This window comes from Peromyscus californicus, unplaced genomic scaffold (genome assembly GCF_007827085.1).
Source record: "Peromyscus californicus insignis strain IS unplaced genomic scaffold, ASM782708v3 Scaffold_5__1_contigs__length_169319896, whole genome shotgun sequence".
In the NCBI taxonomy this organism is placed as follows: Eukaryota; Metazoa; Chordata; class Mammalia; order Rodentia; family Cricetidae; genus Peromyscus; species Peromyscus californicus.
This window is the reverse complement of record NW_026294573.1, coordinates 14,088,938-14,116,290: the sequence shown is the minus strand read 5'-3', so window position 1 is coordinate 14,116,290 and position 27,353 is coordinate 14,088,938. Positions and strand designations below refer to the sequence as shown.

General features: G+C 51.8%; 1 protein-coding gene and 1 long non-coding RNA gene across 2 annotated transcripts in view; one reads left to right on the top strand and one right to left on the bottom strand.

Moving 5' to 3' along the window:
• Igsf21 (immunoglobin superfamily member 21) overlaps window positions 1-27,353 on the bottom strand; it is a 226,796-nt gene that overhangs the window by 95,203 nt on the left and 104,240 nt on the right. The gene's annotated exons all lie outside the window — the stretch shown is intronic.
• LOC128096078 (uncharacterized) overlaps window positions 1-27,353 on the top strand; it is a 31,943-nt gene that overhangs the window by 1,670 nt on the left and 2,920 nt on the right. The window contains exon 2 of the long non-coding RNA XR_008213525.1: window positions 26,117-26,239. This is a non-coding gene — a long non-coding RNA (uncharacterized LOC128096078). The remainder of the gene's footprint in view (window positions 1-26,116; window positions 26,240-27,353) is intronic.

Here is a 27,353-nt window from a genome sequence, read left to right as displayed (position 1 = left end):
ATGTCCTTCCTCATTGTCATGGGAAGACACGGAGAGGTTTCAAGCAGAGGCCTGGCTTGTGCGACTGAAAGGCCTCTTTAGCTCTTAGTGGAGAAGGAACTGTGGGGTGCGGTGGGGCCGGAAAGCCTGGCCAGGAGCTCCTCCAGCCTGGGAGCAGACAGCAGCTCCCACCTGGGCATGAGTGGGTGGTCCTGTTGCTTCACTGCTTATGTCCCCGTCCTCTGAGGAATTTCAGTGAATGTCAAATGGCCCAGAGGGACCTGTAGGCTCAAGTGCAGCCAGTGTCTAGCTCTGGTTTAGGGGAGTGTGGGGAGACCCTTCCCCACCTCAGGACAGTCAGGCTTGACAAGAACTGGGGGGCTGTGGTGGTGTTTCTGCTCATTGAGGTTCAGTGTCCTCCAGATCACTCACCGCATGCAAGAAAGTTCAGAAAGGAGTTGGCCTCGTCACACAGGCATAGGACAGCAACGTTGCCATGACATGGGCAGTAGGAGTGACCTCTGGAGAGGTGACCACAGGCAGGACTCTGTGTCCAGTCTCTGTATCCACTCACTACCACTCTGAGAAATAGGATCTGATTATTTGCAGATGAACATACCGAGGCTATGGCCATGTGGTGTAAAGACGCAACCAGAGAGCCCCACCTTTCACAGTGACCCCATGGGACATCTTTCCCACAGCCCAGCCTCTTGTGTGGCTATATTTCCTTAAGGCCCAGAAGTCAAGGAAACTCACAAGTCTCAGAAGGTTCCCAAAACTTACAGGATTCCAAGACCCCACCCCAAGGTAATTTCAGCAGGAGCAATTGCTACGGTGAGGAGACTCTTAGGAAGAACCGCCTTCAAGTCACATGGGCAGCTCCAGGGATATGACTCTGGTGAAGAGCCACACACATGGGAGTGGGCTCTTTGGTGATGCAGGAGATATGCTCCCGTAAGTAACACCAATAAACTCTCACTGCTTCATTAAACTGGACTTAATTAGGATTGTTTCTTTGGTCTGTACCCTGCCTGGAGTGAACGGACATCTGTCTACATCTCCCCAGGAAAAGTTTTAGAAACCCCCTCCCCTCTCAAGATGCCCTCTGCCACCCCAGCCACCTGCTGAACCTGTCAGGGTCCCTGGTGACCTGGGATATCTTACAGTGACCTCTAGATACCTGTCCACAGTCCCAGGGGGCAGAATCATCTCCATACAACACAGGGACCATGGGCTTCGACTAAGGCCTCACGGCTGAGGCTGATAGGCAGCCACCCTGACTATGGACTGGTCATCTGGCCACTCTGGGTTTGTGGGGAAGGCAGAGGTGGGAAGGCAGCGGGATAGAGAAAGGTGCACAATAGCCCAGAATGCCTTGGGATGGAAGCCATGACCTTCACATTTAAAACCTGGTAGTCAGGGCTAGAGAGCTAACCCGGGCAGTAAAGTGCCAGTCACACAAACATGAAGCCCCAAGTTCAGATCCCTGGACACAGTGATGCCTGCTGGCAGTCACAGCACCGTGGGGATGGGAGGGGCCCCAGGGCTTGCTGACCACCCAGTCTAGCTGAATCAATGTGTTCCAGGTCCGGTGTGAGACTCTGCCTCAGAATGTAAGGGAGGGCTGGGGAGATGGCCCGGCAAGTAAAGGTGCTTGCTGCACAGGTCAGACAGCCTGAGCTTGGGAAGAAGGAGAGAACTGACTCCCAACTTTTTCTGCTAGCGCACTGTGACACGAACATGCCTCCACACAGACACATGCACACGTGAATAAAATAAGGCGGAGAGCAATTGAGGAAGAGCCCTGATGTCGACCACATACATGCACACACACACACACACACACACACACACACACACACACACACACTCACATACACACACACGGTGGGGGGCAGAGAGAGAGAGAGAGAGAGAGAGAGAGAGAGAGAGAGAGAGAGAACGGCAGCAACCTGGTTATTCACCCAGGAGCCTTCTGAGCGGAAACTGGAGAAAGCCTAGGCAAGCTGTCACGAGGTGGGTACCTTAGTCCTGTGCATCCTCCATGAATCAGAGAGGGTGACATTGCAGTGACAGCTCCGTTGTGTAAAGGCAATGCTTCATGACTGTCAGGAGCTCAGAGATGGAATGATGTTTCTGCTAACAGATACGGCGCGGAAGCCGATGAAGGCTCCTTCTCCATCCCCAACCCTATGAGGCGGGCAGAGGAGCCATCCCTCAGCGCCTGTCTGGACCGCAAGGACCCCTTGTTCTCACACTTTGCCATTTGGGGCCTGGTGTCCCAAGATGACATAGCCCTGCTTTCTTCCAGGCCTCTTCAGCCTGAGAAGTAGAGCCCGGAAACACCCTACGCTGTCAGGTAAATACTGAAGTGTCGAAGGTGTGGCCTCGGCAGGAGAATGAGGTGTGATTGGCAGGAAGGCAGCTGGGGCATCAAATCCACACAGCCTGGCATGGGGAGCAGTGCCTGACAGCTTTGATGGCACCAGTCGGGCAGTTTTCCTTCCCTTTTGAAATCTGATAGGCACGACGTGAGGGGCCTGGGGTCTGCATGGAAGGCGAGAGGAAAAGCCACCATCACCAGGTCCGGCCTGTTTTCAGTGTGACTGACAATGTCATTCCCATTCCCATGACCAGACACTGACGGGAAGTCATTGGTGGACTTTAAGCCACCACAAATGGAGTTCAGCTTGGCCCTTCTTGATGGTAGAGACACATGCCAGTGCTAGGCTGACATGCCTGAGGTACCTGGGGAGAAAAGGTGCCTACCATCCTGGGGCACATGGAATTCGGGGAGGACACACCACATATAGAGAGCCCTGAGGGGGACAGAGGTAGCTGAGGATGCTCTGTCCTCCGCCCCTCTCTCCTAGACAAGCCAGGGTTTGGGAAATACATTAGTTTTGTGTGTGCATGTTTATATGTGCTTGGCTATGTGTGTGTGTGTGTGTGTGTGTGTGTGTGTGTGTGTGTGTGTGTAGGGCAGGGATCATGAAGAGGGATATAAGTAGGTTTCTCCTTCTACCCATAATATGTGAGTCAGGAGTTCAGAAGACCAAAAGGAATCTTCTGGAGTATTGGAAAGCCCCTCCGCTTATATATGAGGAAAGTGAGTCCCAGGGAGCACCACTGATAGTACTCGGGTTGCCTAGCTGAGCATGCCAGTGTGTGCATGCCAGTGTGGCTGACAGAAGACAGCTGGTCCTGAGGGACAGGATGCCAAGGGCCAGATGTGCTCCCAGATGGCTGAAACATTAAGTGTCCACCTGGATCTTCCAAAGATGACCAGTGCAAGTAAATAGAATAAAACCTGGGTACAGATCATTGTAGCCATTACTTACTTTTTCTGTTACTGTGAGCAGTACCTGAAATAAGCCCCTTAGAGGAGGAAGGGTCTGTGTTGCTCATGGTTTGAGGGTTTAGTCCGTCATGGTGAGGGAGGAACGGCGGCAGGAGCCGGTCTGTGGCACCGGGAAATGGAAGCTGCTGGCTCACAGCCTGGCAGACCAAGAGGGAGAGAAGAGTGTGCTCAGCTGGCCTCTCCCCTCTCCCTTTGTGTTCATTTGGGGACCCGAGCCCGGGGGATGGGTCTTCCCGATCTAGGGTGGGCTTTCTGGTACTCTGCTAATCCTCTTTAGAAACACTCTCACAGATACACTCAATGGTGTGCCATCACTAACATCTTGGCATTCCTTGATCTACTGGGGCCAATTGTAACTCAGTATGTACTTGGACAAGGTAGCCCCATTTTGAACTCCTAGCAAGTGGGGAGGGAGGCCAGCTCACCCATCCTGCTTGTGGCCCATTGCTTCAAGCACCTACCACGAGCCAGGTACAGAGCCGGGAGCTGCACCCAGCAGCTGGTACAGCGAAGGAGGTCCTCCCGCCCTGCAGCTCCTGCCTGCAGCCAGCCAGACAAACGTCCTCATGGGAACCACAAAGTAGCTGTTTGAAGCCCAAGGTCCCACAGTGTTGGCTGCACCCATTTCCCCTGCTGCTGTAGACGCTGGAGTGATAGGTGCGATGGTGGCATTCAAATAACCCTTCCAAGAGCAGCTGGTGGCGCAGGGCCCGGGCTGCGGCTCCCTGGATCCCAGGCATCAGGCCCAAGGGGCGGCTCTCCTCACTCTGACCTTTGCGGCCTCAAAACCAGAGCTGGTTACTGGCCACTTGATGCTGTACCCAGAGAGCTCCAGGCCTGAGGACATCACAGGGTCAGCTGTGGAGTCTGGTGTCTCCTCCCCTCCTCATTGGCCCTCTTTCCTCCTAGCTTTCTGAAGGAAACTTAGGCCTCCTCTCCCTCCTCCTCCTCCTCCTCCTCCTCCTCCTCCTCCTCCTCCTCCTCCTCCACACTTCCTCCCTCTCTCCCTCTTTTCCTGAAGTAGCTGTCATGGAGAAAGGAGGAGAAGAGGGTCCAGAAGAGTCTCAGCCTAGGTGGAGCCCAGAGCAGGGCAGATTGGAGACTCATCAATGAGCAAGGACCAAGAAAATCACTTGCCTATGTCCTCTGTCCCCAGCACACAGACCTCACCCCCCCCACACACACACCAGCATTGAGAGTTCCCTCTGTCTCTTGAATAAGGCCAAACTGCCTCCTCCAGGATGCCCTCCAGGCTGACCCCTGGAGCCAGTCTCTTATGCAGCTGGCCATCTGTGTCTTACTATATTCTCAACATGTGCTCACCCCATGCACTCTGCAGCTCAATGCTATTAGAATGAGGTCAGTGCCTTCCCCATTAGATGGGAGTCCTGTGAAGAAGACTCTTGTCCCTCCATGGGTTTTTTCATGGTCCCCTTCTTCATACCTGACTCCGCTGAGGGAGGGATGTGGTTCCTATTCTCTGTCTTGGGAGACCCTGGAGGTAGATCTCAAGGAGTTATCGATTCTGTGCTCCTGGGGGAGGGGGGTGTCACTTGGGACCTTCTCAAAGATGGCGTCTTTGGCTGCACCTAGAGGGGCCCAGACTTTGCAAAGCCGAAGGAGCTGAGGCCCTTTATGATGTGGTGAATTGAGGTCCTGCTCCAACTTTTCACCCCTCCATGTCCACACTCAGTGTCTCTCCCTAGAGAACCATCATCCACTTCCTGACCCAGTTGCTGGCTGGCCATGGAACTGGCTAAGAGGAAGAGGTGACCAGAGGGCACCAGCCCTCACGCAGCCTGTTGAGCTGTCTGCTGGAGGCCGACAGGGGACAGGGCTGAGCCACTGCTGATGTCCCTGTAAGGCCAGCCTGGGTTAACTAACAGTCAGTCAGCCCTAAACATGTGAGGAAGCACAGCTGCCCCAGCATCGCCCCCAAGACGGGTGAGCACAAAGCACCCATTGCTGTTGCTGCCTGCCTAGGAGGCTCTGCCGGCATCTGCTGCACAGCATCACCATGGTAACAAACAGATAATGACACATGGGTGGTCAAGAATCTGGGTTCTAGAGTCCAGCTGCCTGAGATGAGCTCCCGGCTCCCCTGGAGAGGGGTTTGTGACTTGGAACAATTTACTGAGCCTCTTTGAGCTTCACTCTCCTCAGCTGTCCAATAAGGACAGCGCCAGACACCCCGCAAGGTGTTGTGAGCATTGGATGATCCGGGTCATATAAAGAATAGGACTTGGCACACAGTCAGTGGTCAGCAGCATTGACTAGTAATATCATGCTACTGTAGAACCCATGAGATACATTTCAGAGTTATCTCCACAAGGGCTGCGTAGCCTATAAGGAAAGGACTCCCTCCCCCAATCAGGCTCCATGAAATCCTTAACGCTCTCTCTTCCTTTCCGCTCTTCATCTCTCTGGCTCAGTCCAGAACCTTGCTACAAGAAATGCCAGGGAAGGTCCAGGTCTTGGACATAGCTGATTGGCCGGGGGCCTTGGTGTCTGCAGTTCTGCAAGCTTTAGGGAGAGGCAGTTTGCCGGGGAATCTTCTGTTTTGAGTTCCGTGGCTATGCGGATCTGGTGCCAAAAAAAATTTGTGTGAAGAGCAGAGAATTCAGCCAGCAGTGTGTGTGGGGTGATGGGGAGGTGGGGGGAGGGGTGCACCAAGCGTGGCGATGGCAGGGAGGATGGACACTGTCGCCTCCAGCGGCAGGGAAACCCGACAGGGAAGTGGGCAGTTCTGGGCAGCACTAACCTTGAACATGGAGACTCAGTGTGTCTGTGAGAGGGGTTAGGAGCACAGCTTGCAGGGGGCAAGAATGAATGAAGCTGCAGGCAGATGAGAATCTCCCCAGACATCATCAGATGGCAATTCACACCCACACCCAGGGAGCCAGGAGCATTCCAGAACTCAGGCCGTATCCTGAGTGGGGAATGGAACACACACACACACACACACACACACACACACACACACACACACACACACACACACACACAGACAGAGAGAGAACACGAGTGGAGAGCTCACTCCATAGTCGTCCGCACTAATATTTCTGCAGCTGAGCGTCTGGACGGTTAGCATAAGTGCGATAAATAGAGACCACGAGAAACCTCCTGTCACCAGGCTGGGCTGACACCAAGTGCTTCAAGCTGGGCTCAGTCTGCCACCAGACACACCCCTCCCACCCAACCATCTCCAGAACTCTGCTGTTCACTTTTTAGACTTTTTGGGCATTTCCAGGTTGCAGGAAATGGTTCCGGCTGGGAAAAATAGAGGAGTTTTGACATAGGTCAGCGGCAGACCACATTTGTTGGCATTCACAAGACATCTGTCACAGGGTAGCTGCTGCTCAGAGGCTGGATGGACAGCGGCCCCCTCCCTGTCACAGAGGAGAGGAAGGTGGGGTGGTGTGTCATAGTTGATCAGAGAGAGGTATGGAGGAGGCGGGCTGCCCTCAGAACCCTCTAGAACTCAGGACCTAGCAAGAGTTGGCTTGGGCTTACAGTTTTTTCCCAGCACAAAGCCACCTGTTGCAGATATAGCTTCCGTCTGTCCCTGGAATAAAAATGTCCAGGTCCACAGACTTCTGATTCTCTGCCCAGGTGTTACCTATCCTCCTGTCCTGTCAAGAGATCCCAGGAGGACTCTGCTCATGCGCTCTCTGCCCATTTCTCAGCTAGAAAAACCAAGGCATGGTACACAGCATCCAACAGCAACATGGTACACATGCTCCACACGACATCATCTTTAATAATGGCAGTGGATGCTAGTTGGGCACTTTCTGTATGCTGGTTGGGTTCGTGTAGAAGCAGACAGACTACAGGTGGTCCATAAACACTTCCTTCTTGCTGGTGGGCCTCAATACAGTGCTGGTGGGAGGCAGAGATGGATACCCCACTGGAGATGTTAGGAGAAGGGAAATGGACCACTCCCTTAGAAGGGAGGGAGGGACCCCTAGTTCTCAGAATTTAAGATAACGAGCAGGGAAAACAATCACTTTATTTAAATGAGTGAAGGAACGATTTGGCCTCTCGGTGTGAGAGGAAGCAGTTAAGGGGCTTATTTTATTTTGGGCCCTAATAATATTACAATCTCCAGGCCGGTTATTATCCGTCACTTTTCAGGGAAGATTGAAAAGAAAATAGTTTCATCCCCCGCAATTGTGAGCCGCTCTGTCTGATGGGTTGTTGTTCCCACTTAGATAGTACAGGCAGCCCTGTCAGGTGACCTGCCCGGCTGGGTGGCTTTGTTTAACTGGGGGAAGAGGAGATGGAAAAGAGAAAGAGTGTGCTGGAGTCGTGGGGGATGGGCAGGCAGTGAGAGCTGAGCCTTCCCTGGTTTTTTTTTTTTTTTTTTTTTTTTTTTGGTTTTTCGAGACAGGGTTTCTCTGTGCAGCTTTGCGCCTTTCCTGGGACTCACTTGGTAGCCCAGGCTGGCCTCGAACTCACAGAGATCCGCCTGGCTCTGCCTCCCGAGTGCTGGGATTAAAGGCGTGCGCCACCACTGCCCGGCTTCCCTGGGTTTTGTAGTGAGTGGGGCTGAGTAGTCTGGCTGGGCAGGCCCCAAGGGCACTGGAACCTACACTTCTAAATTAATTTTTAAAAACACTCTGTGTGTGTGTGTGTGTGTGTGTGTGTGTGTGTGTGTTTTGATCTATTCAGTAGCAAAACTGTTGACTGGACCTGAAATGAAAACCCAGCAAAATTTCAGCACGGGGGAAAAAAAAAGATATATCATTTTATTGTGCACCTACTGTGTGCTGGGCATGCCCACCAGGCTGCTCTCCTGAAGTCCTCAGAATGACTTTCTGTCAGAATTACTACGGTTTTAAGGATGAGGAAACCAAGGCTCTAGAGAGGTTACAGGCTTGGCTTAAATCACATAGGTACAGACCTCTGACAGGATTCAAGCTGGGACCCTCCGGCCCAGACACAGGAGCTGTTGTCACCCTACACAGGGCGGACAAGTCCCACCAGACATCCCAGCAGCTCTCTTCAGCTAAGGCAACAGACTCCCAGGGTGGGGTCAGCGTGGCTCCTGGGCCCTCATCACCTGGCAGGGCCTGAGCAGCAAGTGTGGCTCACTGTCAGCGCTCCTGTGTAGGGCACACAGCAAGGTCCGCTGAGTCAGGCAGGCTCTCCGGAGGGAAGTTCTAGATTTTTTTTTTTTAAGATTTAATTGTTATGTGCATTGATGTGCACATAAAATAAATTATAATAATTTTAATTACTTTATGTGCACATGTGTCTGTGTGAAGGTGCCAGATCCTCTGGAACTAGAGTTGCAAACAGGTGTGAGCTGACAAGAGGGTGCTGGGAATTGAACTCAGGTCCTTTGGAAGAGCAGCCAGTGCTCTTAACCGCTGAGCCATCTCTCCAGCCCCTGGGATATTCTTTAACAAGCCTCCTAGGGGTGATTTTTTAGGTGTACTGGAGTTGGAGCAGCTGCACTAAGACAGCTCTGGACCCTTCCCTGGGAGCTCAGCAGCCACCCCTGCTGGCGGTCTTCACTCCCCCTCCTTCATCTGGTCTACTCCACGGCTCTCCCTGGATCACGTCCAGGATAAAGTGCTGGTGCTCAGGTCTCTGTCTCAGAGGCCAGCGGCTTCATGAGATGCCCTGCTTCAGATGGGCCCACCGCAGCCCTTTTGGCTGTAGCTTCTGAGTCCTGCAGGAGAGGGCCTCTGGGATGCTGCTGCTGACAGTTCCTCCTCACTCTCTTCCTTCTCTTCCTCTTCCTCCCCGCCCTCCTCCCCACTTCTCCTCTTTTCATCTCTCCCTCTCTCTCGTCCCTCCTCCTCTCTCCCTTCTCTCCTCATCTTTCTCCTCCTTTACCTCCCTCCTCTCCATCCTCCTCCCTACCCCTCCTCACACCTTCCTTTCCTCCCTAATTCCTCCCCCTCCTCTTCCTGTTCCACCCCCTGACATCTAGAGGTGTGCCTTCCCAGCCAGCCACCATGCTGCCTCGTGAGTCACCTCACATAAGTGCCCAAGATCCCCTGAAGCACTTGTGGTTCTCATGGACTTAGTGTGGAGTAGATGAGGGCATTGGTGTATGGATGGAATGAGGTGAGACAGTGCAGGGCCCCACTCTGTGCTCTAGCCGATGGATCAGCATGTATGACTGACATATGTCAGGCTGCTCCCGTCCTTAATGCAAAGGACCCCATGGAGTCCTCAGCCCTGATACCTCCCTCTCACAGGTGGATCGGACCACTGGCCAAGGCCAGGATGGGTCTCCATGGTGACCATGCCATAATTTTGAGGATGCCGGCCATCTTACCAGCATCCCTGGGTCTCTTGGATCCTGTCTGGTCTTGGGCCTCTGGACTGGCCACCTGCTCTTTCCCTGGATGCCAACAGGAAGTCCTTCTAAGATGTTACTGGAGATTTATTCCTGAGGGTCCCCTCTGTGCCCATCCTGGGCCTCTGCCGATCGACTTTGCTCCTTCAGCCCCAGTAGGAAAGGCTATCATGACTAAGAATGCTCCGTGGGCCAGACACCTTCTAGGGGCTTCTCTGAAACACCCAGCTATCAGTGATGGGGAGGGGGGTCTTACAGCATCAGAGGAGGAAGGGGAGTGAGGCTCAGGGATGGAAGGGCCTGGAAAATCACACACATCCCGCCAGTGACCGCTGGCGTTCACACACAGCGTTTGCACAGCATCCAGGCACCATCTCCCCCTGCCGCTCGCTCCAGCATGCCAGGCTTGTCTGCAGGGAGCCACCTGCAGGTACTCTTCCACCATTCTTTTCCATTTGTGGCATTCCAGGTCCTTGTCTTCACTTCCTTCTTCTACCTCCCCTCCAGTCCTTCCTCGTCCCTTGGCCCCTTCCCTCTGCCAGGAATGAGCACACATGCCTAGCACACGGGTACACCAATTCGTACACACACACACACACACACACACACACACACACACACACACACACACACACACACACAGAGTGCTGGTCCCTCACAGTCCTGTCAAGAGAGAGGTCCTCAATGAGAGGCACAGGGGCAGCTAGCATGCACGAGGTTCTGAGGAGGGCACTCACAAGCAAACTGTCACCAAGGGATGAGTGGGCATCACGTCCTGGTCCTCTCCGTTCTTCATGGTCATCACAGAGGGCCACAGTTTTGCACATCCCCACTTCTGTGCCACTGTCCTGGGATAGGGTCTAATGCCAGCTTCTTGCGCTTGGCACTGACCATGTGTCCCCTATGAATCTGGCAGCTCCTTTCTCTAATCCTGATACCATGAGATGAGTGTGGATCTGCTCCTTTGACAGTTGAAGAGACTGCAGCTCAGAGTGGCCTCACTCAACACTTAAGGTGCCAACCCACCCAGGCAGGCCGGCTGGCCCCAAGCACACGCTCTTTGCCGTACACTAATGTGGCATCACATCCCCCAGCCTCCAGGCAATCTGGCAGGCACCCAACCTGGGGTGATCTTTTCCCTTTTCGCTCTTTTATTTATTCACCCAGAGGCTCAGCAGCCACAGCCATTTCCCTTTCTTTCAATATTTATTAGTGTTTTACCTGCTGTCACAGGGACCCAGCAGAGGTAGAGGGGAGGGAGGACAGCGGGGCTGGGTCTGGTTCTTTGTATGCTCTGCCCACTAGGAAGTCAGAGGAGCACCTTGGCTCTAGTGGACAGCTGCTGCAGGATCTGTCCCAGGGAACGAGGCTATGGTGGAGAGATGACGGTGAGTTAGCAATGTGGTACCTAGTGGGGTTTTTGTTTGCACACATCCCACTCCCGGACATGCGGTGCAGATTGTTCCCGCTCGTGGATGGGCTCCAGATCTGTGCGGGCACAAACACGGGCCCCAGGACACAGCCTAGTCTGAGCTACCCTAAGCTTCACATCTCCCTTATGGAGGGTCTTACATAGTGCCCTTCATTTTACATTTGGGGAAACTGAGGCTCTGGTGGGTTTCCCCTTTCCTAATCTGGTGCCTCCCAAGCACCCTCCCTGGCTTTGCCCAAAGCACCCAATGGCCAAGGTCAAGGTCACCGGAGGCCCCAAAGCTAGAGGGTACCTCTCCTGTCATGCTCACTGGGTCCATCCTCCTGCCTCTGTGATACTGCCTTCCTCAGTCAACCGAGACAAGCTGAGCCTGGTGGCTTCTATCTGTAATATCAGCCCTGAGGCGCGAGGAATGCATTGCAATCAAGGCTAGCCTGGGCTACAGAATGCAAAACAAACAAACAAAAAGAAAATAAAAGTCAAGTAGGATTGAGAAGGGCTGTGGGAGGGCCCTAGCCCAGTGTTTTTCACTTTTAAGTGAGCAGGAGGGAAAAAAGGAGAGAAAGTGTAGGTGGGGTGCTGCACAGGAGAGAAAGTGTAGGTAGGGTGCTGCACAGGAGGGGAGTCTGGGCAGGGGAGGGGTGCTCTGAGACCAGTGTTGAGCAAAGAGAAAAGCACACACTCCCCCAAAGAAGGACACACCCTCTTGGACATTCTCCTGTTGTCCTCTGTGATCAGTAAGTACTCTGGGTGGTGTCATGTGGGTAGGCATGTGGGGTGAAAAGGTCTGTGCCACAGAGTGGATCAATACTCAGTGTTTGTTGATGGGAACCGAGATGTTAATCAGACATCAGGGGAGCCGAGTCAGCTGATGTTAACTCCGACCAGGACTTGACACTGGAGATCTGGGAACCCCTGCTGTCTCCACCGGTCCCCCAGAGAACAGGTGCCTGTCCTGGTGGCCGACGCTGTGTTCCAGCGCAATGACTACAGGAGTGTGTTTTATCTCTATATAAAATGAAAGGCACTGCCATTCCTTTTCTATGGTGTGTGTGTGTGTGTGTGTGTGTGTGTGTGTGTGTGTGTGTGTGTACAGTTGCTCCATGGGAAGTCCCTCCTTAGCTCTGACTTTCATCTCTCCTGCTGTGGTTTGGTGAAGGAGGCAACATTCCAGGAGGCACAGGCAAAGGCATCCCACATGAGGATGTCACTACTGGTCACAAGGAGTATGAAGATTAAAACTAATATGTATGACTTCCTTAAAAAAAAAAAAAAAAAAAAAAAAAAAACTCCTTCCACTTTCAACGGCTGTTCAGAATCAACAGTATAATTTGCTTGACTGCCCTGGCCCATCGGCTTATCACCGAGGGCCTCGCAACTCCAAGAGGGGAGGATTATGCAAATAGAAAATCAGCTTTCAAGAAAGTGGGCTAATCCAATATTACCAAGAGCAGAGAGAAGCCACTGAGACGGTGAGCTGCGGAGACAGTTAACAAGACCTCTCCTGGCAGGAACCCGAGCACCGGAGCCAAGGAAGAGGGTGCTCTGCTGGCACCCAAGCTGGCTTAGGGAGAGGGGAGCTGGCCTCCAACTCCCTGGTATTCTGAGAGGTTGGGGGAGCAGGGATTTGACTGACTTTGTTGGAAGTCTTTAGGAAGTTCATGTTTTTCTGGGATGCCTCTCCTTCCCAGAGGCTGGGCAGACAGAATGGAGAAGAAAGGGCTAGCGGCCAGTGAGAAGAATCCTGTTGAGTTTCCACAATGGACAGACCAAAAATCCTGTTGAGTTTCCACAATGGACAGACCAGGAGGGTGAACAGCGCTTAGAAGGTCATAGCAAGGCACTCACTCCTGGAAGGAGCCCAGGGCACTAGTGGTGTCTGAGTCAGGCTGCTCCTCCGTGAACATCGGGAGTGGGAAGCACCAGGGCCAGACCTTGAGTTATGCTGCTGGGATTACAGGCAGAGCCCACACCCAGCTTTAAGGTCAGGGATCTAAACACAGCCCCTCAGCGTTTAATAACAAGCACTTGACCAACTGAGCCATCTTCCCAGCCCTCCATCCACTTCTGAAAGAAGGACTGGGCACTGGAAGTACAGGTCTGGGCAGGACCTGGCCTGCCACTTTCCCTGGGGTCGCCACAGGACACTGATGAAGTTTAAAGTGAGCTAACCCTCCAGTGTCTAGAAAGTTCCAGCTACAGTGCTAAGGGCAGAGTGGAAGGAGTCGCGCTCAAAAATAGGCACTAGACAGATACATAGATGCATGCATGTGTGGGTAGAGGGATGAGTGGGTGGATGGATAGATGCATGTATGTATGAGTGGACAGATGGATGAATAAATGGTGGACAGATGGATGGTTATAAAAGGGTGGGCAGATGGATGGGCAAGTGGACGGATGCATGGATGTGTAGAAAGACAGATGTATGGGTGAGTAGATGGATGGGTGGGTGAGTGAGTGTATGGATGGATAGGTTGATGGGTAGATGGGTGGATAGATGAAAATAATATGTAGAAGGATAGATAGATGGGTGGATGAGTAGATGGATGGATACATGGGTGGGTGAATTGATATGTAGAAGGATGGATAGATGGGTGGATGGATGATAGATGGGTGAATAGATAAATGGATAGATGGGTGATTAGATATGTAGAAGGATAGGTGGATGAGTGGATGGATGGACAGATAGGTGAAGAGATAAACAGATGATTGGTGAATGGATATGTAGAAGGATGAATAGTCAGGTAGATGGTTGACTGGGTGGAGAGACACATATCTGAGTGGCCACCGTGCCCTAATGGGCTCTAGACACAGACAGAGTCTTTTCAGAAAATTCTAGAGTGAGGTGGCACCACGAGACACCTTGTTGGACCATCTATGTTGGAACATGGTGCAGGCAGCAGCACCATGTTCTGATGTATCTGATGGTCAGTGAGGACTCCTCAGACCATTAACGAAACCCCAGGGACCATCCAACAGAGAGACCTCTGTGAAGGATATCATTTTAGTGGCATCTGTGAGAACAGGGAGGATGGAGACGGCTAGTAAGAGACAGGTCCGGGCCAGGCCAGACTAGGAGGGAGGCCTAGATACGACGCCTGAGTGGACAGGGAGAGTTGTCCTCAGGGGAGGGCAGAAGTGGGGAAATGGAGACCTGTGAGCTTTGAGTGCAGACACTGCCTCACAAATAAGGCGCTCCTGGATTCTCCCTGCTCCTCTCCCACTTTTTAGCCTTGGAGTTGTCAGCAGAAACCCTGAAGAATGACTGGTTGGACTGACCTGGGCCTCAGTTTCCCCATCCGCAGAATGGTGACAAGAGAGTCAGGGGCGTGGGGTGGCCTGACAGATCAGAGGTTGTATATAAAGTACTTAGCACAGTGCCCAGGACATAGAATGGGCTGGCTGTCATTCTAGATTAGTTGCTCTTGGTCCTGCCTTTGCTTACAGGGTCTCTGGCCCAGGTGTCTGACGTCCCCCACCCTGCAGCATTTGGCTGATAACTTCTGTTCAGAGAGCTTCTCTGAGTTCCTAGTTCCATGGTATCGTTCTCTATGTAGCAGGGACACTCCTAGGGGAGAGTGTCCTCCACCCTCTCTGGAGACCAGAAGGAGGCAAGCCCCTGGAGACTACCCATACAATCCCTGCTGTAGGAAGCAGAGAAGGGGATGTTGGGGCCTTCACTGCCCAAGCCTCCCCTCCAGACCAAATGTGGGTAATAAAGTCATGTTGAACTGCCTGCCTCTTTAATTGGTACTTTGGCAAAGGACAGATTCCCTGTGAAGCATTAAAAGGCTTTAAAATTCTCTTTATTGAACTGCCTCTGAGTGCCCATGGATAACAACAGGGCAGTAGGGTCCAGCCTGCAGCTCCCTGAGCAGGGACACAGAGCTGGGCAGGGCCCACACTGCTTCTGAGGGCCTATGAACTATTTCCAGAACCCTGGAATCTGGTTCTGTCTCCAAGGACAACTCTCTCTCTTCTAGACCCACTCAGTTTGATTCAGCACAAACATCAGAAGCCTCTGCTCTTTTTGAGACAGGATCTTGATTGTAGCCTAGACTGACCTTGAACTTGAGATCCTCCTGTTTCAGCCTCCAGAGTGCTGGGATTGTGAGCGTGCACCACCACACTCCACCAGTGCCGCCAGGAAATTGTGACTGGTCAGGAGACTTGGGGAAGCTTGGCTTCCCTGTGGCTCCTGGGATCTCTGGCTAAGGGTCTGAGGGTATTTAGCTGTACCCAGGCCTTACTCCTGCACAGTGGAGGGTGGTGTGGGAGAGAAACCCTCGTGATGAAGAGTCATATTTCTTATGCTCATCCTGATTCATGAAAGTTTTGACCCAAGGACTGAGTAGAAGCCTGGAGACCGCTTGCTTGGCTCCAGCGGCATCAGATGGGGCAGAAAGACCTGGACCATGACAATAGCAGCACCAAGGGTAGAGGGTGGTTTGTAAGCTTAATGGTGACGCATGAGACACTTAGTTTCTGGGACCCAGAATAAGCTGACCCGCCTTAGCACGTGAGGTGTAGGGGCGTGGCTGCAGAGGGTCTCGGTGTCCCCTGTCCTGTTCCTAGGCCCATCACAGGATTTCCCCGTGTCCCCTCTGGGCTTTCCCTCTAGCCTCAACGTGTCCTTGTCATAGCCACGTGAGGCTGGCATCCTCAGCTTCTTCTAAAGGGAAGTCTGGGGTTCAGGGAGAGAAAGAAGAAGAAGATAAGTAGGCAAAATAGAGAGGAGGCCAAAAAAATTAGACCCCATGATGGCCGCAGGATCCAGTGTTCTCTTTCCCCTCCCTCAGGTCTCAGCAGATGGCAGTGGGGAGACACTTTACCTCAGATGCTTCCCCGGCTGTTTGCACGCTTGGCCCTTCTGAGGAAGGAGAAGTTTGAAACTTACTACGTTGCATGGGAGGCCTATGAGACACCCAGACTCAGCCCCTGCTTAGACACTGACCATCTCTGCAGCAGGGGCAAGTCCACAGTCACCTCTGGGGCAACCCCTTCCCCTGATAAATGCAGAGAGAAGACATGAACATCTCTAAATGCCACTCTGGTGTGTTTATGACGATCACATTTGACAACTTTGCTGGGCGAATGTCTCTGCCTACTGACATCACAGAAGTAGAGAAAAGCCATCTGGGGGGAATTTGACCTCATCCTACAAAAGAAGAGGACAATGTCCCCATTGTGAGGAATTATTATAATAAGAGTTCAGCGGAGTGGCGCTTCCCAGTTAAGCACAGCAGCAGGTTTCCAATGATACTGAACATCTGTCTGCCTCCCTACATCCTCACTGCCACCAGTCACGTGCAGCCACCATTAGCCCTACTCTGGAAGTCTGGAGGATACTCCTGACCCTCCTTCCCACATCCACCTCTGACCTCATCACAGATGGTGCTCTTTGCTCACCAGATCCCATTGTACTAGCTTCTACCTGAGCAACCGGGAAAAACCGTATTTCCCAGTCTCCCTTGCAGCTACTGCCAAATTCTGGCCAATGGAATATGAGCAGAAATAACCTAAGCTGTTTCTGGAACCACAAAAGCAAAATGCAGCTCTCTTGTATTTGTGTAACACCGTTTTCAGATGGCTTCCATGTGTATTAAAAGGGAAGATACATTAGTTGGTGTCTTAGTTAGGGTTTCTATTACTGTGATGAAACACCATGACCATAAACAACTTAGGAAGAAAGGGTCTATTTTAGTTTATAATTATCAGGTTGGATTCCATCACTGAGGGAAGTCAGGGCAGGCACACAAGGCAGGAATCCAGAGGTTGGGACTGAGGCAGAGGTCATGGACTGGCTTGCTCAGCCTGCTTTCTTACAGCATCTAAGACCACTAGGCCAGGGATGGTACCCCCCACAGTAAGCTGGGCCCTCCCATGTCAATCATTAATAATAAAAAAAAATGCCCCACAGGCCAATCTGGTGGTAGCATTTTCTCAATTGAGGTTTCATCTTCTGAAATGACTCTAACTGGTGTCGAGTTGAAATAAAACTAGATAGCACAGGTGGAATAAGTTTGGATCTCAGAGCCACCTCACTGAGGACAGCCTCACCGCTGGTTTTTGTCAATGAGATGTAAATGTTAGACCCGGCCACTGAGGTTGGGGCTGCTTTGTTAATGTGGCACCACCTTTGCCATCCTGACTCACATTCCCTCGCTGTCCGGGCTCTGCACCACCGCCAGAGAATTTCTTTGGAAACGTAAGTTCGAGCCTATTAAATTATTCAACACGGGGTTGGGGTGACGGCTCAGTCTATGAAGTTCCCTGCTGAACAGTCATGGGAGCCTGTGTTCAGATCCCCAGCACCCACATAAAAGCTGAGTACAGTGGTACCTGTCTGTAACCTAGCACTGGGGATAAGGCAGGGACAGGAAGGGCAAGGTTCATTGGCAGCCAGTCTAGCTGAATCGGTGAGTTCTGGGTTCAGCGAGAGACCCTGTCTCAAAAACTAAGTGGAGATCCGTAGAGGAAGACACTTGACCTTTGGCCTATGTACACACACACACACACACACACACACACACACACACACGCACGCACATGCTGTGCACACACACATGCATACAAGCATACACATTGAACACATGCACACACATTACAAACCTCTCCAGGAAGTCCCAAATCCCCCTGTGTTAAGGATGGACTCTACCAGGCCTACTGTGAGACAGCCATGTCTCTTCTCCGGCTTAAACTCTTTCTCCTTTGCCCCTCCATGTTCCAGGCCCATGGCTTGAATTCTATAGTATGACCAAGGTCATTCCTTGGTTAGGTAGCCACTCTGCCTGGCATGGTCTCTGCCATTGTCAATCTCAGCTGTCCATGTGACGACCTCTGGGACGATTTGGGAGAAGGAGCTCTGAGCAGGCCTGTGTGGATTATCTTTGTTATATAGGTTAGCTGTGGTGGGAAGACCCACCCACTGCAGGTGGTGCCATTCCCTACCAGTGGAGAAAGGGAGATGAACTATAACACGCATTCGTCCTCCTCTGTTCCTGGTTGTGGACTTGATGTGACCACGGTCTCATCCTCCTGCGGCCGTGGCTTCCCCTCCATGATGGACTGTGCAGTTGAACTGTGAGGGAGGGATTGGACCCTTTCTCCCTTAAGTTGCTTTTGTCAGGGTGTCTGATCACAGCGACAGGACACTCTGCTCCCAGGCCTGTGCGTGGCTCCCTCCTTCTTATCAGTCCAGTGTCTATGTCACTTCCTCGGCTGCCTCTTTCCTGGCCTGCCATCTACAGAATGCTAGCTATTCCCCATCACACCATCCTCAATTATCTGCACGGCACTTATCACCGCCTGCTATTTTCTTGCTAATTACTTAATTAATGGTCTGTCTCCTTACCCCACTAGAGGAGGGATTCTGTTTGCCTTATCACAATTATACTCTAGTCCTAGAATGGTTCCTGGCATGTGGACACATTAGGCAGGCTATAGACAAGGAGCATTAACTCCTCTCCCTCCGTGAAGTTGGGTACCATCTCCACCCTGCACCAGAATCAGAGGACATGAAGCCCCACAGAATCCCAAACCAGCAGCAGCAGAGCTCAGATTTCAGCCGGCTGTGACTGGCTTTGCAGCCAACTTTCTGCTTTGTAAGTGTTGAGCCTCTTCTAAAGGAATTAAAAAAAAAATACGCGTGCGCACGTGTGTGTGTGTGTGTGTGTGTGTGTGTGTGTGTGTGTGTGTGTGTGTGTGTGTGTGTATGTCAGGGTTGCATGCGTGTGTGTGGAGATCAGAGGACAACTTTGAGTGTGGTTTTTAGGAGTTGTCCATCTCCTTAAAGACAGAGTCATTGGCGAGCCTGGCGCTCACTAATTAGGCTGGACTGGCCGACCATCTAACCTCAAGGATCCTCCTGTCCCTGCCTCCCCAGTGCTGGGATTTTGACATGGGCCCTGGGACTCTAACTCAGGTCTGTATGCTTGTCAGACAAGCACTTAACAGACTGAGCCATCTGTGGTGGTTAATATTGACTGTCAACTTGACAGAATCTAGAGTCATTGAAAAGATAAGCCTCTGGGCACGTCTGTGAGAAAGCTTCTGAATTAAGTTAACTGAGGTGGAAGACCCACCCTGAATGTGGGCGGCACCATCCCATGGGTCTGGGGTCCAGGACTGAGTAAAATGGAGAAAGTGAGCTGAGTACCAGCATCCATCTCTCTGCTTCCTGACTGGGGAGGCCATGTGACTGGCCACCTCAAGCTCCTGCTGCCATGCCTTCCCTCCCATCCTTGAACTGTGAGCTGGAAGAAACCCTTCCTTTAATAAGCTGCTTTTACAAGACAAGTGACTGATGTATGTACCATCATCTCCCATCTTCCCCGCCTCAAAGTCATGGTGACTGGGGTTTTTGGTACAACACAAAGAAAGGAAGTGTTCTGTGTTTAGCAATTTCTCCTACTTCATGCAGCTCCTGCCGTTAGGGGCTCCCAGCCTGAGGGAGGAAGCAACAGGCCTTTTCTCCTGAAGGAATACCCACACAGACACCAAGGGCAGAATCTCAGCACCTGGGAGCCACAGGAGTGGTTCTGAGCCACTTAGACACGCGTGTACAGGATGGATGAATGGATCGGGCTTGGAGGATGGGGAGGGGAGAAAAGAGAAAGAAGGATGGAGGAACAAAGAAAAACAGGGATTGAAGGACGGACGGAGAGCAGCAGGCAGTGAGCATTAGGTTCTGTTTTTTCTAAGCCACACCTCAGTCAGTCATGCTCTATTCCTAGGCAGCAGGAGGAGAGCACACTCCTGGAAGAGGCAGGAAAGGTCTCCAAATCCTCCAAGACCTCCCTGACAACAGGAAGTGAGGCTGAGACCACAGGAAGTACCTGTGGTCGAGAGTGGGCATAGTGTGGGTGGGATATAGGTTCAGATCAGCACCAACTCACCTTACACATAGCTGCAGCCTCAGCCCCAGGGCAGGCAGGAGATGACAAACTGAACAAAATCCTGAAGGCCCACAAAAGAGGCGGCTGGCTGCTTCGTCAGTATTTTCTCAGCCCTACCCTCTGACCTTCTAAAAAGCCACAGCAGCGAGCTTCCCAGTTCTAATGGAAAATCCCAGCACTACTTTCTACGGAGGCCACTATCAATCAGGCCACCAACCTCCACCAGTGCTGAGAGAAGCCTGCCTCTGGGAGCTGCCTGAGCTCCCGAGCTGTGTGAGTGTGGAGATCGGAGGGGGGCGTCACTCTGGCAGCTCTGCCCAAATCTCCCCCATTGGCCAGCTCTGCCAGGTCCTGGGGTGTGCACAGACTTAGCCACCCCCAGGGGAGCAGAAGAGAGGTTGGCACATCTCAGCCCAGGAAGCTTTTAATCCCAACAAGCTGGCTGGGTTTCTTCTCCAGGCTCTGTGGGAAGTTACGTCCCCTCACCAGTGTCCCAGGTCTCTGAGACAGCCCTGGGCTTTTTTGGGTTTATTTCTGTCACCTACCACATCTGTGTGAAGAGGAGAGGAGTTTGGGGGATAGGACGGGTCTGGCTGTTCCCTTAACTGTCCTGGGTTTTGAGTTTGCGGTGGTCAACTGAAGACAGACAAGGACACATCTGGCTATGATAGCTGTGTCTACATTGAGCACACATGTACTTTTCTCCTTCTTGTTGTTCCTCCTGTCTAAAGGTTTTATTTTATTTTTATTTTTGTATAAATGTTTGTGTGTGCGTGTGGGACTGCATCGGATCTGCCGGAGCAGGAGTTACAGATGGTAGTGAGCTGCCCTATGTGCATGCTGGGGACAGAATCCAGGTCCTCTGCAAGAGCAGCAAGTACTCCTAACTGCTGAGCCATCTCTCCAGCCCCTTGACATTTCTTAAATAGAGGATAATAATATGAGCTAGAAACACAGTGGTTAATTATATTGTCAGCAGGAGTTAATCCAGAGGTGACTCAAGCACCCGAGGAACGGTGTAGGTTAAACTCAGGCGGTGTGGCATTTTATGTGCGTGCTCACGTTCGTGTGTGACTAAGCACAGGCACCCGCACTGCATGGTGCACACACAGAGGGCACAGGACAGCCAGTGCTGGTCTCCACCTTCCCTTCTGCTTTGAGACATGGTCTCTGTTGTTCACTGATGGCCCACAGGCTTCTGGGAATTCTCTTGCTTCTGTCTTCCACTTCCCTGTAGGAGGGCTGGGATGATGGACCTGGGCTGGCTTTGCCCGGATTCTGGAGCTAGGAGCTCAGTTGTTCACACTGGCATGGCGAGTGCAGTACGAACTGAGGCCTCTCCCCAGCCCTGCTGTAGAACTGTACAGAAGAGACTGGAGCACTCACGTCCCAGAGCGTGTCCCAGAACGTGTCCTCCGTGGAGAGCGAGGGACGATGACTTCCAGGACTGAATGAGAGTGTGTATGCAGGTGCCAGGTCACCATGGTTTGAGCACCACGTCAGCTCACAAGTTCCATCTTGGCCTGAGCCTTGGTATCTCCACTTATAAATTGGAGACAGTACCCCACATAACCGTGGAGTGGGTATGATGATTCAATGGCCAGAAACAGGTCAAATCTTAGAGTGTTTGTGTAAACCCCCTGCTACAAATGGGAAGCTGTACAAGGCCCTTCCAGAAAGAGCTCATGATTCCCTCAGTATCCCACAGGGGGCATTGCTCGCCTCATTTCCAGAGAAAGGGCCTTGAGGGACCTGGGACCTGACTTACCAGGAAGGCCTCTTGGCTGGAGCCTGGAGTATCTGAGGGATCTCACCTGTGGCTCCAGATGTTCACACCCCACTCTGGCAGGGACTCTGGAAGCTCACTGTCAAGGGATGATCAGCATTCTCAGTCTAGGTCACCACTACCCAGATGAGCAAAATGTCCACTGGGTGGGGCTTTGCACTGAGGCTCCCAGGCGGGGCTTTGACAGTGGAGTGGAGGAAGGGCTTGTGTCTGTCCCATCACAGGCCAGGCACTCAGATGTGCCCTGGCAACCCCACAGAGCTAGTCTGGCAACCTGGCAGAGCTAGCTGACCATTGTGAGAGAATGAGAAAATAGTTAGAGGGAGTTCTGGGATCAGAAAGGCCTGGGTTCAAATTCTAGCCAAGTGACTTCTGAGAAATCACATCTTATCCCTGAGCCCCAGTATCCCCAATATTTTATGGTAGGTAGACAGACTTAGGTGAAGCCCAGGTAGTTCTTAGCAGTCAAGCTCTCTTCCCTGAGTGGGAAGCAGCTTACTACCTTGGCCAGAATGGATTTCCTATTAAGTTCCAAGAGTCTGGGACAGTGGACTGCACCCAGGAAGCTCCTGCGCCTGAGGACTCTGTTCACCTCTGCTGCCAGTCAGGTACACCAGACATGCTGCCTCAAACCCATATGGTAGTTTAATGTGAATGTGAGCTGTGCTGAGCTCAGGGCCCAGTGATTGGAGCACACATGGTACCAGCTGCCTGGGTTCTCCTGGCCAGCACCCTCCGTAGGGCTCAACTCCAGAAGCTGGTCAAGAGTGATGGGATGGAGAAGAACCAAGACCTCACTGCAGCAGGAAGTCCAGGGATGAGGCAGGAAGAGGCAGGTGGGCAGAAGGGATCCCAGCGGGCATTGAGATGCCACCAGCCCTAGAGGTAGGAGAGAATCACCCGGCCTTGGGGAAAGCCCAGGACAAAGGCAAGCTGCCATTCCAGCCCCAGGCCCTGAGGCAGGACCCTAGTTCTCAGAAAGCATGATGAAGGTTTAAGATCCCCCTACCCCAGTCATTGCCAGCTCTGACCACTGTGGTTCCAGCCTCAGTTTCCCCTCTGGGTTAAGGTTAAGTTACTCATGTCTCTCAAAGGGAAAAAGTACCATCCATCAGGAGGGGGCCTGCCCGGAGGGTTAAAATGTTTGAATCCCGACCAGCTTCTAAGTGGCTCTGGGGACTCCCCACTTGGCCCCTCGCCCTCAGGACAGTAGCTGAATAGACGTTTTTGTCACCACTGTGCCCTGACAAGGGACGATGGGAGCCAGGGTCAGAGAGCCCAGCCTAGTGCCTGGCACACAGTGGATGCTCCTCACACATCTGTTCACAGAAAGCCTCAGGAGTGAAGGAGATAACATCAGCTTGGGGAGACAGGGTGCTCGGACCAGTCAAGGGGACAGAAAGCCAAAAAGCCAAGCGCATCTCATTTGTAGACTAGATAAAAACCACACACAGAAAATCAATAGCCTTGCATTCTTACATCCCAGAGACCCACAGAAAAGCCAACAAAAGAGGCCCCATTTATAATACTAATAAATAAGTACCGGAGAGTTCTTTTAATTTGGGGCACTAGATATTTGTTTAGTGAAATTACAAAAACCCAACAGAGGCTCCATATTAGGGAAGCCATCAACATAATCCATCCCATTAGTAAATTAAAGGAGAAAAACCATATGATTACTTCAATAGGTTCTTAAGGAACATTTAATTAACTTTCCTTATTAAAAATCTTTAGGAAAATTGAAATAGAAGCAACCTTCCTACGTGTGACCAAAAAATGTATTTATCAGAAATCAGTAGTGAGTATATGTAAGTTAAATAGTGAAGCTCAGGAAAAGTATCTTTTTTTAAACAAGAATCCAGGAAGTTTTAGACGATGGAGTAAGTCAAGAAATGACAAGAAATTCAGTAAGTATAAAAATACTGCTTACACAACATGTCAGGTCCTTTTCTGCTGATGTGACACCAGGAAGAAAGGATTTAATTGGGCTTATGGTCTCAGGGAGTCAGAGTTCATGACGGCAGAGCAGTCATGGCGGCAGGAAGCTGAGCGCTTACAACTTAGTCCAAAAAAAGGAGGCAGAGAGACTGAGAATGACTTTGACATCCTGAAACCTCAAAGCCCGCCCCCAGTGACACGCCTCCTACAACAAGGCCACACCTCCTAATCCTTCCCAAACAGTTCCACTAACTGGGGACCAAGTATTCAAATTGGTGAGCCTATGGGGGCCATTCTTATTCAAACCACCACAAATAGCAAGATTTGTTTGTGAGTTTGTATTTACTGATCGATCGATTTGTGTGTGCATGCCTTGTGAGTGCTGGTCTCCTTGGAGGCCAGGAGAGGGTGTTATGACCCTTGGTGCTGGAGTTCTAGGTGACTCTGGACCATCTGATGTGAATCCTGGGAAGTGAGTTCAAGTCGTCTGTAAAAGCAGCGAGCACTCTTGACCACCGGGCCATCTCTCCAGCCCACCATGCAGAAACTAGAGTCCAGAGAGGTTAAGACACTTACTAGAGCCACAGAGAGTCTAACAAGAGTGCCCTGGCTGCAGGCTATGAGCATTTATAACTTAGGAGCAGATGTCTCCTGTGTTGGGAAGAGAGGGAGGTCGCTGCCTTCGGCAGGTGATGTAATTATGCAACGGTTAGGAAAGCTGCAAGGGAACCTACTAGAACTAATAAGTGTCCGCACAATGTCTGCCCAAATGTCTGGTCTGCACACGTCAGCAGTTTCCTTCCCTCCCCTGGGACCCCAATGTGCTGTGAGTGGCACAGTGGGCTTATGTGGCTATTTGATAGGTGATGGGGATGGGTCAGGAGGGCTGCAGGGCAGTCTGGGGAGAGATGGGGGTTGTTCAGTGACACAGGTAGACTACTCTGAGGCTCTCTCTTTCCAGATCAGTCTGCCCCAGTCACAGGGCTCCCTCTGTGTAGCTGGAAGCCACACCCTGCACCCCTCAACCACCCACCTTGGCCTCTTGGTTTATTCTGCAGTACCAAGCAATTCCAGGAGATGGCGCTGTCCTGACTCAGATACTGAAAGGCACCGTGGTTGCTCATAGACATGGACTTGGGCACAGGGAGGATGAGGTGCAGTTAGGGCAGCCACTCTGAGAGGTGACCAAGGCTTCCATGAGAGATGGATTCATGGCAGGTGTTTAGAGTTGACCAGATGGAGGAGATGTGGGTGGGACAGTGACAGGGGACCCCAGAGGACAGGAAATACCCTAGATTTCTGGTTTAGGAAATCTGTGGGTGATGATGTCATTTGCTATGATGAGGAAAAAGGGGAGGTGTGGGCTGAGGGAGGATGTAGAGCTTCATGGTAGTCATGCCAAATGGGAGATACTTGTCAAATATCTCTGTGCAAGGACAGCAACTTTGTAAAATTGGATGGTGGCACTCTTCCTGCTCTTAACCATCTTGGATCGCCCCTCGTGGATTTTGTCCAAGTCCCACAGCATGGCTGCTGAAAATAGTGCATTCTGCTCAGGCCCCCTATGACTCACAGTCTTCTCTGTTCCTTCCCCAGGCCCTCACTGAGCACCCAATGGAGTAGAGATGGGCCACCCCCAGGGCCTTTGCATCTCTCTTCCCTCAGTGCACCACACCTGTCCCAGCTCTACACCAGGGCATTCCTCTCTAACACTGGGACTCCATTATCTGTCCCAGCAAGGTGCATGCTGGGACACCACCTTTGTGTGAAAACCCAAACTCTCTACTGATGTTTCTTCTCCATCAGGAGGGATGAGGGGTGAAGTGCGGAGCTGGGGACCACCCTGGTTTCGAGCTCACAGATGAACTGGGCTTCCCTCCTCTGTCTTTCTAAGTTGTACCTTGAGTGATCTGATATTCAAGGAATAAGCAGGGTTAAAGGGGACTATGTGAACCACTTAAGGAAATAAACAGCTTTCCAACATCCGCAATTATTTTGGAAGCACCTGCTCTCGTATAATTAATGTGCCAATTAAAATGATTATTATAGCCGTTAAAGTATATCCCCCAAGAACCACCGCTTCACAATACTTGTTTACACTCATTGGAGTCTTTCCACCACCTTGTGAAAGAATAATAACAACAATGCAGCATCAGCTGCTGAATCGTCTCCTGAGCGGGCTTTCTGTTGACCCAGGCTCCCGCCTCCATCCCCTGGATGGCTGAGGTCTCTGTGTGTTGTGCCTCCATGAGGAGTCAGCTCCGGGCAGTCATGCCCAGCATTTTCTAAAGGAGCACCAATCTTGGAGGAATCTGTGAGGACAGGAGGAGGGCGGCACATGGCTACCGCCTCTCCACCCTGTGTGTTCATCTCGGGCTAAGTGAACCATATCGCCCATGTCTTCCTACAGGATGGAAGCCATGTCTCCCCCACATCTTTGCTTGAGGGTGACAGCTTCTTCATGGGTCTGTGCCTCTGCAGACAAGTGGCTCTAGCCAGGCGATGATGACAACAGCCTGAAGCCTCCGGCCAGGTTTGCACCCCCTACCTCCACCGCCCATGCCCTCTTCCTGGCTGTAGGGTGGAAGTGGATGGCCCAGAAGCCTTGGAGATCTGCCTGTGCACCACAATGACCAGACAGGCCAGTGTTCAGATCTCCCTGGACCTTGCTAGACGTTAGACCTGGGGCCAGTTAGTTTACTTCTCCAAGTTTCTGTGGTGATATATTGTGTACCCCAATAAAGCTTGCCTGAGGATCAGAGGATAGAGCCAGCCACTAGATTAGACAAAGAGGCCAGAGAGTAGTGGCACACACCCTTAATCCTATCACTCAGGAGGCAGAGATCCATCTGGATCTCTGTGAGTTCAAGGCCACACTGGAAACAGAGACAGACAGTGGTGGCACACACCTTTAATCCCAGTACTGGGAAGCACACACTCCTTTAATCACAAGAAGCGATGGCAGGGCAGAGAAATGTATATAAGGTGTGAGGAGACAGGAACTAAAGCAGTTCAGCTGAAACCCTTTCGGGTGAGGACTCAGAGGATTCCAGTTTGAGGAAACAGGATCAGCTGAGGAGTTGGCTAGGTGAGGTTGGCTGTGGCTTGTTCTGCTTCTCTGATCTTTCAGCTTTCACCCCAATATCTGGCTCCAGGTGTTTTTTTTTTTTTTTATTATAAGACCATCTAAGATTCAAACAACAAGTTTCATTGTCCCCAGCTCTTGAATATTCACAGGTAGCTAGTGGAACACTCAGCATCACCGCAGGTGACCGATGCTATGATGGGGCGGGGTGGGGTGGGGTGTTCATAGTGGCTATGAGGGAGACAGGGTTTGAGTCCTGTTTTATTAACCCACAGGCTCCTCCTCCAGAGGGTTCAGCCCTTCCTAGGGCACCAGCCACTTGGGAGTCCCCACTTCTCCTAGCATCTGTCCTCGGGGACTCCCAGTCTTAGATTCTGACTAGTTATTCTCCAGTTTGACAGCCTGGACAAGGTGCTCCCCCCACCCCCGGCCCAAGTTTCCTCAACCATGGCCCTTGCTCTTTCTCTGGGAGTTTCAGGGGGTCTCTGGACATCCCGAGCTTCTGCATCCATGGAAGAAAGAGCTCACAGGGAGGAAGATGGAGATGCAGGCTGAGGTTGTG